Raw genomic sequence first — 13,527 nt, 5'->3', positions numbered from 1 at the left:
ATATTTCAACTAGTTTTGCGACTTATTGTTGCTTCTTCAGGAAAAAATCTTGGTACAGATCTATAATTAAATACATAATGTCAACATTATTGGTACAATACAATAAACATCACAAGATCAAATTTAATAGAGTATTTTTTATATATAAGTTTTGTACATGTAAACACCTTTAGTATTGCAGAGCATGCGGCCTGCCTCCGGGAGCTCCATAAAGTGGACCAAAAATAGAGCACGGGTGGCTCCCACCATTTGGGGTTTACCACCCTCGGGGCGGACACGGGAGGTTAAATGGACAAAGCCAACTAAAAAGGAAAAAATAATAATAATAATGGTAGTACCATCATTCTAGTTATGTAAATTAATCAGAGTACTATAGATAAGCAGTTGGTATACCCACGTGATCAAGCTGGTATCTACGTTAACCACAGGCAGTTTAATGAAGGGGTTTATAATGCCCCGTACACACGTAGCCGACTATCCGACGGACTTAGTATAGCGGACTTCCCGCCAAACTGTCCGTCGGACTTTCCGAACGTCGAAGATGGAAAAATAAGGCCAGGAGAAATCTAATAAAAGGGGAAAGGATGTTCAGATATATAAGGGGTCCATATAGTGAACTTGGTGTTGAGTTATTCTCTTTACAGGCAACACAGATGACACGGAGGCACTCTTTACATCTAGAGAAAAAGAGATTTCATCTCCAAATACTGAAAGGTTTCTTCACAGTTAGAGCTGTGAAAATGTGGAATAGACTCCCACCAGAGGTGGTTCTGGCCAGCTCAGTAGATTGCTTTAAGAAAGGCCTGGATACTATCCTAAATGTACATAATATAACTGGGTACTAAAATTTATAGGTAAAGTTGATCCGGGGAAAATCCGATTGTCTTTGGGGATCAGGAAGGAATTTTTTCCCCTTCTGTAGCAAATTGGAGCATGCTCTGCTGTTTTTTTTTTTTGTCTTCCTCTGAATCAACTGTGGGTATAGAATTGGGTATATTGGATTGTACGATATTTTTTATTCAATTTTTTTTATGGTTGAACTGGATGGACTGGTGTCTTTTTTCAACCTAACTATGTAACAATGGACTGCACATGTACTGTATGTACTAAACTAGTTATAAAGTAATAAATGTACTGTATCTGTATATATAGTAGCTTTATGGAATTATGTAAACACTAGCACATTGTTTATTGCCTAAGCATTTGCTGGTTATATAGGGGTTGATTTACTAAAGTCAACTCCACTTTGCACTGCAAGTGCACTTGGAAGTGCAGTCCTTGTAGATCTGAGGGGGAGATCTGAAACGAAGGAAAAGTTTTTGTGATTTCTTTCATCCAATCATGTGCAAGCAAAAATGCATTTTTTTTTTTCCTTGCATGTCCACCTCAGATCTACAGCAACTGCACTTCCAAGTGCACTTGTAGCGCAAAGTGGATTTGCCTTTAGTAAATAAACCCCATAGCCTGCGTATTTGAGCATTGCTCCTTTCATTGGAATCACTGAACTATGTGTATGCATCAAATAAATTGTTTAGTGTATTACTAATGAAGTCATTTTCACCCTAGTATGGTTTGACTTGAAATACCCAATTAGGTTCAGGGGAGTTTTCCATTTTTTCTCCTTCAGTAGGTTTATTGAGAAAATATACAACAAGATATGACACATTTTGTGGTCCAGTGCATGCACTTTATGGCTTCATTCCAGCATTGAGAAGCAGATAGAGAAATACATAACATTTTAGGAAGGGTAGCTGCCAAATGACTTTGAATATGATGACAATAGAGGTTCTTCAAATGGCAAGTGTCCACTATGCAGGTGGATAAAAGATCTCCGGTTTGATCTCTGGAGCCAAGCATTTGCCTTTTACCAAATAAAACATATTTTTTTTTACAATTGTTAGAGGATATTTAAAATTAAATGTCCTTAGCTTGCAGAGTATGTAGTAAACATGCCAAAGTAATTTTGAAACATTAAACCGCCCCTAGGCCAATTCAAAGATTTACTTTTTGCCAACATGGAATGTCCCTGTGCTAACTGAGCACATATTTGTCATTATTTTTGGTCCACTGAATCTGGATATAGCTAAAATATTGCTGAGTCATATTCGATTTTTCATAATTAGATTTCAGAGCATGTGTTTCATAATACTATATTTTGATAAGTGTTTTTATTATTTTGGACTGTTTTTATTTCCTTGGGTTCCTGAGCATAAATGTTCTTTTTATCTTCTGAATGGTAAATGTTTCAAAGCTGAAACGAATTTTACATATTGCTGACAGGGAGTCTAGTGAATCAATAGCTCAGTGATTTTACAATATGATGTTAGTGCCTGAGTTACAAGCAGTTTAATTTTTTTCAAGGTTCCACAGTATCTTGTGATGAAACACAATCAAGGTTTTCTTGATGAGGATAAACTTGGAGGACATTGTTTTAACATGAAATTAATGGACATCACTACATAAAATAATGTTAAACAATGTAGGTACGCAGGTTGTTCTTTTAAAACATAAAGCCATGTACCATACTATGATTATAGTAACATATACATTTGTGTTCTAATTTTTATTAGACAATGCAATTATTTTAAAGAATAGAGTATCATATCATAAGTATACCACAATTTATTTTTTTCACAATTTCTACATAGTCATATTTTTGTTATACACTCTCTGCTGTTTTAGCTATTACAATAAAAACACACACACACTCAAATTATAGAGGTATGTTTGACAAAAATGTCATAATGCTTAGCCTATCAAATCAGTAACAGCTGGTATAACTATGGAATTTTGTTGTCCCACAAAACCAATGTTTCCATTGGGCATACTTTGGCAATACTGGAAATACCCAATAATATGCACATACAACCTATGGAATATATATGTATATATTATTGCTTATTTGTACACATTTTCTACAGTCCTTTCCTGGTATATCTGTAGGTTTAAAGGGTTTGTCTAACAAATTTTATTATTTGACTTTTGTTGGTGAATAAGGGTGAGTGAAATTACCATTAAGAGTCCAGAAGAGAGGTTCTAAAGCTTGTTAAGCATTAGTGTAGGCCAAACCACCATATTCTTAACTTAGGCTGTGGAGGGACAGCCTAACATTCTGGATTGGTTTAACATTGTAAGAAATAGCAAGTGTGGGTTATTCAGTTGTTCTATTCCTCCATTTACTTAATGCCTGATGATTCACTCTAATACATTAATGATGTTTAATACATTTTCCTATGTTCTTCTCTCTTTTTAGAACAGACCTCTAAATTCTACATGTACTCGTGCATCTTGACTTCACCATAACTGGAAATGTCCAGCTGTTCTGAAAGTATGAGGGACCAAGCTACTTAAATTCTTTGTTGTCCAGCTAAGCTTCACAACCCGATGAATCCAAAGTAAGGGCGTATTGTTAAGGTAATACTTTTTTGTGGCTTATCAATGGCATGCCAGTCTTTTAAAAGCAACTGATAACACGTAAATAGCTTTTGCAGGAGTATTTTAATTGAGTCTTTAGAAAGGAGTCAACAATGACAGGCTTACATGTTTTTCTGTGTACTGTTTTTCTTTAGAATCCTAACATGATACAATAAGCAGTATTTTATAGGCACACCAATCTAACACATTACATAGATTTATTATCCTGCTCTATGTTTACATTTGATATTAGAAGGCTGGAGGCTGCTGAAACACTACTGAGACAAAATAACACAGTGAGCTGAGCAGCTAAGAGAACAATTTAAAATACCACAGTGCTTCTGCTACAACCTTTATATAAGAATTGCAGCTACAGTAAATAGTGAGGCATAGTTATACTGCCTGTTTGGAATATGTAAAACTTGAAGGTCCATAGCCTAGCCAAAGGTTCACATGGGATGGCCTTAGACTTCCCTTTCTGTTTCATTTTGGATCTTGGTTCCTGGTTATATACTTTATATACAGTGGGCATAACATGTATTGAATGCATTTTTCTAGGCAAACATATTTCTATATATTTCTGCAATTGACATGACATTTTCACCACATGTCGGTAACAACAAAAGCAATCCATACATACAAAGAAACCAAAACAAATAAGTTCAAAAATTTAATTATGTGTAAAAAAATGAAAAAAGTATTGAACACATGAAATAAGGGGTGTGCAAAAAGGCATTGAAAGCCAATACACCAGCTGAAATCTATCAGTAATTAGAAATCAATCCTGTCTCTTGTCAATGCAAACTAATATCAGCTGGTTCAGTCTCAACTAATAGACTATAAAAGGTGTCTCATTACCAAGGTGTTACACAAGAAACATCTCATGATGGGTAAAGCCAAAGTGCTCTTTCAAGACCTTTACAACATATTGATGGCATTGTTTACAGAAGGATTTCTAAACTTCTGGATGTTCCAGTGAGCACTGTTGGGGCTATAATCCGGAAGTGGAAAGAATATAATTTCACCATAAACCAGCCACCACCTGGTGCTCTTTGCAAGATTTCTGACAGAGGAGTGAAAATAATTCTCAGAAGTGTTGTACAAGAGCCAAGGACCACTTGTGGAAAGCTTCAGAAAGTCCTAGAATTAGCAGGTACAATTGTTTCAAAGAAAACAATAAGTAATGAAATGTAGGCCTGTAATTCTTAGAAATAATTCACGTAAATCCATCCAAACAAGAGTCTAATAGACATCCCGGGTATGATAAAATTTGAAATATGAAATCATAAATTATAATATATATATATATATATATATATATATATATATATATATATATATAAAATAAATAACTATAAATAATTATAACAAATAATAATATAATAATAATAAAAATTATTCAATAATGTAATCAAATCAAAAACACTGAAATGTGCTGAGTTGCAGAATTGTCACTGTCATTACTTTTAGTGTTTGATGACGAATTTCCCCACAAATTACTATCGTTCAATTCTGCAAGCGTTTCTAATTTATTATCGCTGTTTTCTAGCTGGTCTATAACCACTTTTGATGTAAACGGACATTTTTTGGTTGTTATGGACAATCTCCAGTTTCCTGGCATAAAGAATAGTATTTATAATATAAAACTGCATGCAGGACAGTGGACAAACCACTAGGGACAAAAGGGATCTGTAATTATTTAATACAGTACTGTAATCTGTAAGATTACAGTATACTGTATCTATACTGTGTTTTTTACTTTTTGAATTTGGCGCTAAACTCTGTCCCTGTGCGTCGCAACACTCGCAGGGAACGGAGCTCTGCGCTTTCACAGATTGAGCGAGCGGGGAGACATCGCTGGATCCAGGGGACAAGGTAAGTAACCCCCTACATGGATCCAGCAATGCGATCCCAAGTCTGGCTTGGGAATACCGTTTATGGTAATTAAATCTCACCCCGAGCCAGACAAGGGAATACCGCCAGGGAGGCTACAGTTTGCTGCAAAACATAATACGCACCATGTTTGGAGATCAAATGGCACTGCAAATCACCCCAAAAACACTATACCAAACTGTGAAGATTGGAGGTGGGAACATCATGGTGTGGGGCTGTTTTTCAGCATATGGTACTGGCAAACTTAATTCCTTCATCATTGAAGGAAAGATGAATGGAAAAATGTACCAACACATTCTTAATAAAAATCTCCTGCCATCTGCCAGGATGATGAAGATAAAATGAGGGTGGACATTTCAGCAAGACAATGATCACAAACACAAAGCCAAGAAAACTCTCAATTCAAAGAAAGAAAGAAAGCTGCTAAAATGGCCCAGACAATCACCTGACCCATACAGAATCTATGGGAAGAACTAGATCAGAGTTCATAGAAGAGGCACACAGAGCCTTCAATATTTGAAGACTGTTTGTGTGGCAGAATGCGCCAAAATCACACCTGAGCAATGCATATGACTAGTTTCTCCATATAGGAGGTGTCTTGAAGCGTTTATTACCAACAAAGGATTTTGTATGAACTATTAACTATTAAATAAATGTTCAATACTTTTTACCTTTGTGTCATTCAATTTTATTACTCAGAACTTAAATTCTGGACGTATTTGTTTTGGTTTCTTTGTATATATGGATTGCATGGGTTGTTACCGACATGCAGTGAAAATGTCATGTCAATAGAACCTCTAGAAATATATTTACCTAGAAAAATGATGTTGTGTACTTATTTTACCTGCTAAAATATATATATATATATATATATATATATATATATATATATATATATATATATGAAACGGGAACCTAATATGCAACACCAATATGTGAGTAAAATGCATTTAAAGTTATACTTAAAATAATAACAAATAATGGTTAATGTATTACACCATCAAGACTACAATGGTTACAATATGATGCAAAGCTTCTTAACTTTACATGCACTATGCACATACTGTATATGTGGCATTTTGGTTATCATGACAAATAATGCTTATGGAGTTGTCAGTAGAAAAAGAAAGAAGATGTAGTACATCAGTCTTCACCCTGCTTATATGCTGGCTGAGTTGGATAAGTTGTATTGAATGTGAAAAATAATTTGATCTAATTTGTTGCTGCCAGCAGTGTTATAAGCTTCAGTGGTATTTACATAATCTTGCAGCAGAGATGAGGAAGGAGCTGTGAATACATATTCAGGAATGAGCTATCTCATGTATTCAATTTATCTTAGCTTGATGTTATTCTCAGATGCACATCTCCTGCTGACCTCTCTGGGATTAGCATATAGTACGTGCCTAAGCTAGCTTCATAAATAACCATACTTGTACTAGTGATATATCTACAGCCAGTCCAGATCACCACCTTATTATTCCTACAGAGTTGAAAATGCCATATATCACAGTAACAAAAATAACAAAAAAAATACTATTTGGGTATTCTTCCTGCTAGAAAAAAAAATCAATGTCGACTATGTGGTGGGCATGATGTTTTAAGGTCTTACATATGTGAGTAAAGGAACACACCAGCCAGTCATTAAAACGTATCATTTAATTTCACTCATTTAACCCACCTGCTGAATGGCTCTAATTTTCATCATGCCATTCATTCTGGAAGCTTGCACTAGTTTAGTCCTTATGGTTGTTGTCAAAGCCACTGTACCATTACAGGGAACCCACTGCTTCCCTACATGTAGGAGGATACCTTCACCTGGGGACATTGCTTGCCAAATTGTAGCCCTAACCATATTGAGATTTTGTTACGAAACCAGCTATCACCTCTTTCAACTTTATCCAGGTGGTCTGTACAACTCATTACATTTAATGAACAATGAGATGTCTATTAAGCAGTTTTAACTGTGGCTATGGATGGTATTGATCATTCAAAAACTGACATCACTCAGCACACATACAGTCATCCAATTGAGCACAACATATTGAACTGTTATAGCGGAAAGCAATGGATGAATTAAGACAGTAAAAATTAGACAGTTGTAACATTCTCAAATTTCAAAACTGGTGGTATGCTGCAAATAATCCAGTATAAATAATTAATATGTGAAAAGGTAATAGTTCCAGAAGAAATGTGAATAACTCCCACATTCAATCTTATAAAGTACAATGTGACATCAAAAAGTTAAACTCTTCCATTGTTCTCTTCCCATAAGCATGGTTTAGTTTGCATTTTCAGTTGTTGGGGCATCAGCAACATAATTTTTTGGCATGTGTGCCATATGAGGTCGTGAGGAACAGCATAGTTGTCAGATATCCTATTTCGGAAGGGACAGTCCCAGAATTTGGAGATTATACTTCAACTGCACAAAAGAAAAAAACAAAACTTTTCTCAAATGTCTTCAGTTGTTACTCTTGATTCTGCAACCCTTGAAACTTCAAGTTAATATACTATATGGTATATAACATTTTAACTAAGATAAATGTATCGACTCAGCAGAAAATTGTCTCTAGAAATTATTTAATAATGTTGGCAACCATTGACAGGAAAAATGATATCCACTCTTTTAGCATCATGTCTTTGACAGATCAACCTTATCCTATAGCACTCTTGCAGCACATGGCATGCTGTTGGTCATGGCTAAATGTCATCACTCTGAAAGCATCAAACCCTGGGTCCCCTAGAATGCTTTTGGCAACATGACATTACACTAGCTGCTAGTGATATAGCCCCTTTTTGGCCACGTCACCCACCTAAAAAACATGACTCCTTTGACGACATGTTGTTACTCCATTAGTTACACATCATTCCTCTGGCATTTCATTTAGGGATTATATAATTGCTTTGGATGGAAAGAGCACTTTTATTAACAGTACACTAAGCCATCTTTCCTAGCTCTTTTTGGCAAGGGTATAACATAACCATTACACCACAGCTGCTGACTTACCCCAGAATGACAGTTGTGACCTTCACAGCCTTTTTCTAATTTATCTCCAACATTGGTCAAGCCAGTAAGCAATCATGGGGTTGAATAGTACCTTTACCTAGGTATCTCCATTTTCATCTACCTAGACAGTCTTGTACAACCCTATGGCTTTGGGTGGGCTACAGCTGTCTTGTTTAGGTAAATGAGCAACAAGTTAGTTCACAGTTTTTTAACCTATTTTGTGTTTTTTGTTAAAGAGGGATTCCACCCAAAAAAAAAATATTAAAAGCCAGCAGCTATAAATACTACAGCTGCTGACTTTTAATAAATGGACACTCACCTGTCCCGGGTTCCAGCGATGCCGGCAGCCGAGGCCGATCGATCGCTCGGCCCTCGGCTGCTGCCGCCACCATTCTAGGTGAGGGAATCAGGAAGTGAAGCGAATCGGCTTCACTTCCCGGTTCCCTACTGCGCATGCACGAGTTGCACCGCACAATAGGAAATCTCCGAGCTGTCACTGGGACCCGTGTGTGTCCCAGCAGACAGCACGGCAGGGCAGGAAATGGCGTAGACTCCCACGGGAGTCTATGCCCGGAAGTGGGTGTAAATACCTGTCTTTGACAGGTATCTCCACCCCCTCCCCCCTGAAAGGTGTCAATTGTGACACCGGAGGGGGGGAGGGATCCGATCAGCGGAGGTTCCACTTTAGGGTGGAATCCCGCTTTAAATTCTTACTGTTTACAGTAATGTAACCATTTATAAAATTGCTTGTCCTTTTTTTGTCTCTGTTATCTTTTAGAAGAAAGTGTATTGGGGTTGGGAAGAGTAATCAAACAATGGTTGGCATTGCCTTCAGTAGTTGTTAAAGTGGAGCTCCACCCAAAAGGGGAAGCTCCTCTTGTTCGCACCCTCCACTGCCACATTTGGCACCTTTAGAGGGGGATGGGTACCTGGTTTTGACAAGTACCCACTCCCACTTCCCACTTCCGTGTAAGATTGCCACATGGCAATCTATTACATTTTTTGCCCCTCCTCCTACCCCCACTGCCTTCTGGGACACATAGAGGTCCCAGAAGATGACAGGACCATTCAGAAAGCAGAGCATGAGTCGCTCATGTGCAGTAAGAAACATGCTGTGAAGTTTCTACAGATGCCAGTGCCTGCACCCGAAGATGGTTGATGAATCGGCTAGGGGTGCCAACATCGCAGGATACCTGGACGGGTAAGTGTCCTTATATTAAAAGTCAGCAGCTACAGTATTTGTAGCTGCTGACTTTTAATTATGTTATTTTTTTACAGACTGGAACTCCTCTTTAAAGTGGTTGTAAACCCTTACAAATCACTTTGACCTACAGGTAAGCCTAGATTAAGGCTTGCCTGTAGGTCCAAGAAATATCTCCTAAACCTACACGGTGTAGGAGATATTTACAAAAAGACAGTCACCGCTGTCAGTAGACAGCGTCGCGCAGGCGCACTTACCATGCCGCTGCTAACAGCGATATGCTGTTAGTGGCGGCTTCCATGCGCACGTGCGGGAGTGACATTATCGCTGCTCCTGCGCTGTGAGTGGCTGGAGCAGCTATACCCAGAAGAAGATGGCCGCTTCATGCTACAGGGGACAGCGGTGACATCGCTGGCTCCTGTGTCAGGTAAGTGATGCATAGTAGCCCATTATGCTTTACCTTTGCAGGGAGACAAAGAGGAAGTAACACCCATCAGGGTTTACTTCCTCTTTAATTAAATTGTTTCTGTATGGCTGGCATTGCCTTGCATAGTTGTTAATGAAGATAAGTGCTGCAAACTGAAAAACGTTATATTCTGGTCCTGGCTGATTTCATCTGATGATTGGAACTTTTTTTTATCAAAAAATATGTTTTAGATGTGTTGCATGTGAAAAAGCAGCATAATATTCACCTGAATTTCAGTGGTATAAACCTTGTAAGCCTGTATTTAAATGAGGCTACTCAATATGCATTAGCTGCTGACATCCCCCCCTGGGAAGAAGATATCACCAGTTACAGAGTGTAATGCCAGTGGCCCCAAACACCCATAATAATTGACCTTTATATTCTCTTTAACATCCACAAACTGTCAGCAGCAGGTTCCAATGTGGTGATTAGGGATGAGCTTCGTATTCGAGTCGAACGTACGTTCGACTGGAACATTGGCTGTTCGTCTGTTCGGCGAAATCCGAACTCTTGGTCCGTTCGCGTCAAAATTCGTGTGGCGCGCACGGCCCACAATGCACTGCGATGGCGCAGTGCATTGCTGGCTCATGATTGGCCAAGCATGCACTGTGACCACGCATGCTTGGCCAATCGCAGCGCCAGCAGCGAGGAGAGCCATGATTGGCCACAGGCAGGATGCCTGTGGCCAATCATAGCTCAGGCTGTGTAGTGCACGCCCCACACTATATAAGGCCGCCTTTGAGGCGGCCTCGTGTAGTGTGTTGGCATCAGAAGCAGTGGGTGTTCTGTGTACCTTCAACACAGTTACACACCGATCGTTTTTGGCTGATTTCCTATCTTGCTCTTGTGTAGCGGTTATTGTCTGTGCCCTGACCGCAGTATACACCACTATATTCACCTCACCTATATAGCTAGTGATCTATCTTTAATAATAGAGCTTGCAGTCAGTAGTGTTAGGAGATATTGCGTGCTGTCTGCGTGCTCTGTACCCAGTACATACCGCTATAATCCACCTACATAGCTGTTCTCTATTTGAGCCCAATTGCCATCTGCAGGAGTTATTGGAAGTTGTGTGTGCCTCCAGCACAGCACAGTATACATCTGTATATACCCCTTTATCTCTGCTGTTTTCTGGTTATTGTCTGCGTGCCCTGACCGCAGTATACACCGTGATATTCACCTCACCTATATAGCTAGTGATCCATCTTTAATAATAGAGCTTGCAGTCAGTAGTGTTAAGAGATAGTGCGTGCTGTTTGCGTGCTCTGTACCCAGTACATACCGCTATAATCCACCTACATAGCTGTTCTCTATTTGAGCCCAATTGCCATCTGCAGGAGTTATTGGAAGTTGTGTGTGCCTCCAGCACAGCACAGTATACATCTGTATATACCCCTTTATCTCTGCTGTTTTCTGGTTATTGTCTGCGTGCCCTGACCGCAGTATACACTGCGATATTCACCTCAGCCTAAGGCCCAATTTTTCTGCCCCTGTTTAACAGGGGCGTTTAAGTACAATTTTTGATGCAATGCTTTGCAGCAGGGCTAATTCCAGCAAAAAAACTAGAGTATATGGAAGAGGTTGCAGTGTGGTGGCACCAGCAGCAGTGCCTAAGGCCAAATTTTTCTGCCCCTGTTTAACAGGGACATGTAATTACAATTCTTGATATAATATTTCACAGGAGGGCCCCTTCCTGTGCCCACCCAGAGTAACGGTGAGGACTTATAGTGTTGTGGCACCAGCACCACAACCACCAAAGGTCAATTTTTCTACCACTGTTCAACAATGGCATGTAATTACAATTCTTGATATAATCGTTCACAGCAGGGCGCTCCAGCGCCCACCAAGAGTCACTTTGAGGGCTTACAATGTTGTGGCAAAACCAACACCTTGTTCCGCCATTTCTGCAGAGCATATAGGGCAGGCCCCTACTTTCAAACATCCAACTTACAAACATCAGACAGCAGCAAGTGAGATGAAAAAAGATGGACGACAAAACAAATTATACAGGGGTGATAACCCTTCCCTATGTTTTCCAAAAAGCTTAAAAATTGTTTTTTTGACTGGAGCTACACTTTAAAAATGTACCAGTTGAAAATTACAAACAGATTCAACTTAACACAACAAACCTACACAGTCCCTGTCTTGTTTGCACCGCCTGTATACTGCTGTTCTGAGTATATAGGGCCTGGGGGCCACACGCATTTCCTTTTTTTAATATGGGTACAGGGTTCCCCTTAATATGCGTACAAGACCCAAATAGGCTGGTAATGGGCAGGGAGGGCTACCCATGCCATTTTTCTCAATGATTTTCAACCATATTGCAGGAACCAGATATAACATTAAAACCGCAAGCAGTTTTAAATTGTGTTATTTCCGTTTAATGTCATTTTGTGCAGGGACTGTTCTAAACACGGGAAACACGTGGCACTTCACAGGCATACTACAGACACCCCCCAGACACCATATTTAAAGGAATATTTCACTTTTTTTTTCACTTTAATCGTCATTAAAATCAGTGCTCCCGCCAAAACGGCCGTTTTTAAAACTTTTTTTTGCATTGACCCATGTCCCCTGAGGCAGGAGTCAGGTCCCCAAACCCTTTTTAGGACAGTATCTTGCATATTAGCCGTTAAAATTAGCACTTTCCATTTCGAACGTTCGAGTCCCATAGACTTCAATGGGGTTCTAACGTTCGTAACGAACGTGGGGTCCGTTCGAAAGTTCTGGTGCGAACCGAACCGGGGGGTGTTCGGCTCATCCCTAGTGGTGATAATGCTGTCATGAATTGCTCTACCTCTCTACATTTGGACTTTCTGTCCAAAGTAGAGGATTGTCTGGTCTGAAGTTATTCCACCATACATTTAAAGGGGTGCATGCATGCAAGGTGTATCACAGAACATGGGTCACACAAGAGGACAGGACAGTGTAAGAGTATATTGCAGTACAAGTGTCTGATGTGCAGTCAAGCTAACCAAGGCTATAGTGCTGTTGCTAATGACTACAGTACTAGCGTCTAAGTGCATAAGCAGCCAGCCATTAGGGAAGCTGAAGTGACATGACATAGCGGACAAAAAGCTCTGGTTAGAGGAGAAGCTTGTGTGCTTAAACGCCTTCCCTAGCAACCATAACCTCACCATTGGGCACTCACTCACCCACCCTACTCATGGCACAGAAAATCCCAGGCACCCAGCCAGTAATGTCACAGGAGAATGGAGTAAAGCCTCAAGAAAGAAGCATAAGTTATGTATAAGTCAAGCTTCTTAGGATTCAAATGCAACATATGGATCAGTGGCAATGGGATGAAAACTCCAGGGCACCGGCTCACAAATGGCGCACTAAAGATAGAAGTATAATAGGAACTGTTATCCATGTTGCACAGAGCATAATGAGATGCAGAACTAGGCTATTCCTTTTTAAGGAGTTAATTGTGACTGCGTGGAGAAGTGTTGCTTTTAAGATGGAGTGGTGCCTTAAGTACCATGCTTGCTTTAACTAACAGCCTCAGCCCATCTCTGGGAACACTGGTGGGCACTCACTGTTCATCCC

At 39.4% G+C, this 13,527-nt stretch overlaps 1 protein-coding gene across 3 annotated transcripts in view; it reads left to right on the top strand.

The window, feature by feature from the left end:
- FUT9 (fucosyltransferase 9) overlaps nucleotides 1–13,527 on the top strand; it is a 335,910-nt gene that overhangs the window by 210,227 nt on the left and 112,156 nt on the right. For all 3 annotated transcript variants that reach the window (XM_077487226.1, XM_077487227.1, XM_077487225.1), the window contains exon 2: nucleotides 3,254–3,414. The gene's annotated coding sequence lies outside the window, so the exon portion shown is untranslated. The remainder of the gene's footprint in view (nucleotides 1–3,253; nucleotides 3,415–13,527) is intronic.

Source organism: Lithobates pipiens, unplaced genomic scaffold (genome assembly GCF_037356315.1).
Source record: "Lithobates pipiens isolate NorthernLeopardFrog02 unplaced genomic scaffold, aLitPip1_a1.2 Scaffold_18, whole genome shotgun sequence".
In the NCBI taxonomy this organism is placed as follows: Eukaryota; Metazoa; Chordata; class Amphibia; order Anura; family Ranidae; genus Lithobates; species Lithobates pipiens.
The sequence above is the reverse complement of the archived record's forward strand: the minus strand, read 5'-3'. Positions and strand labels throughout refer to the sequence as shown.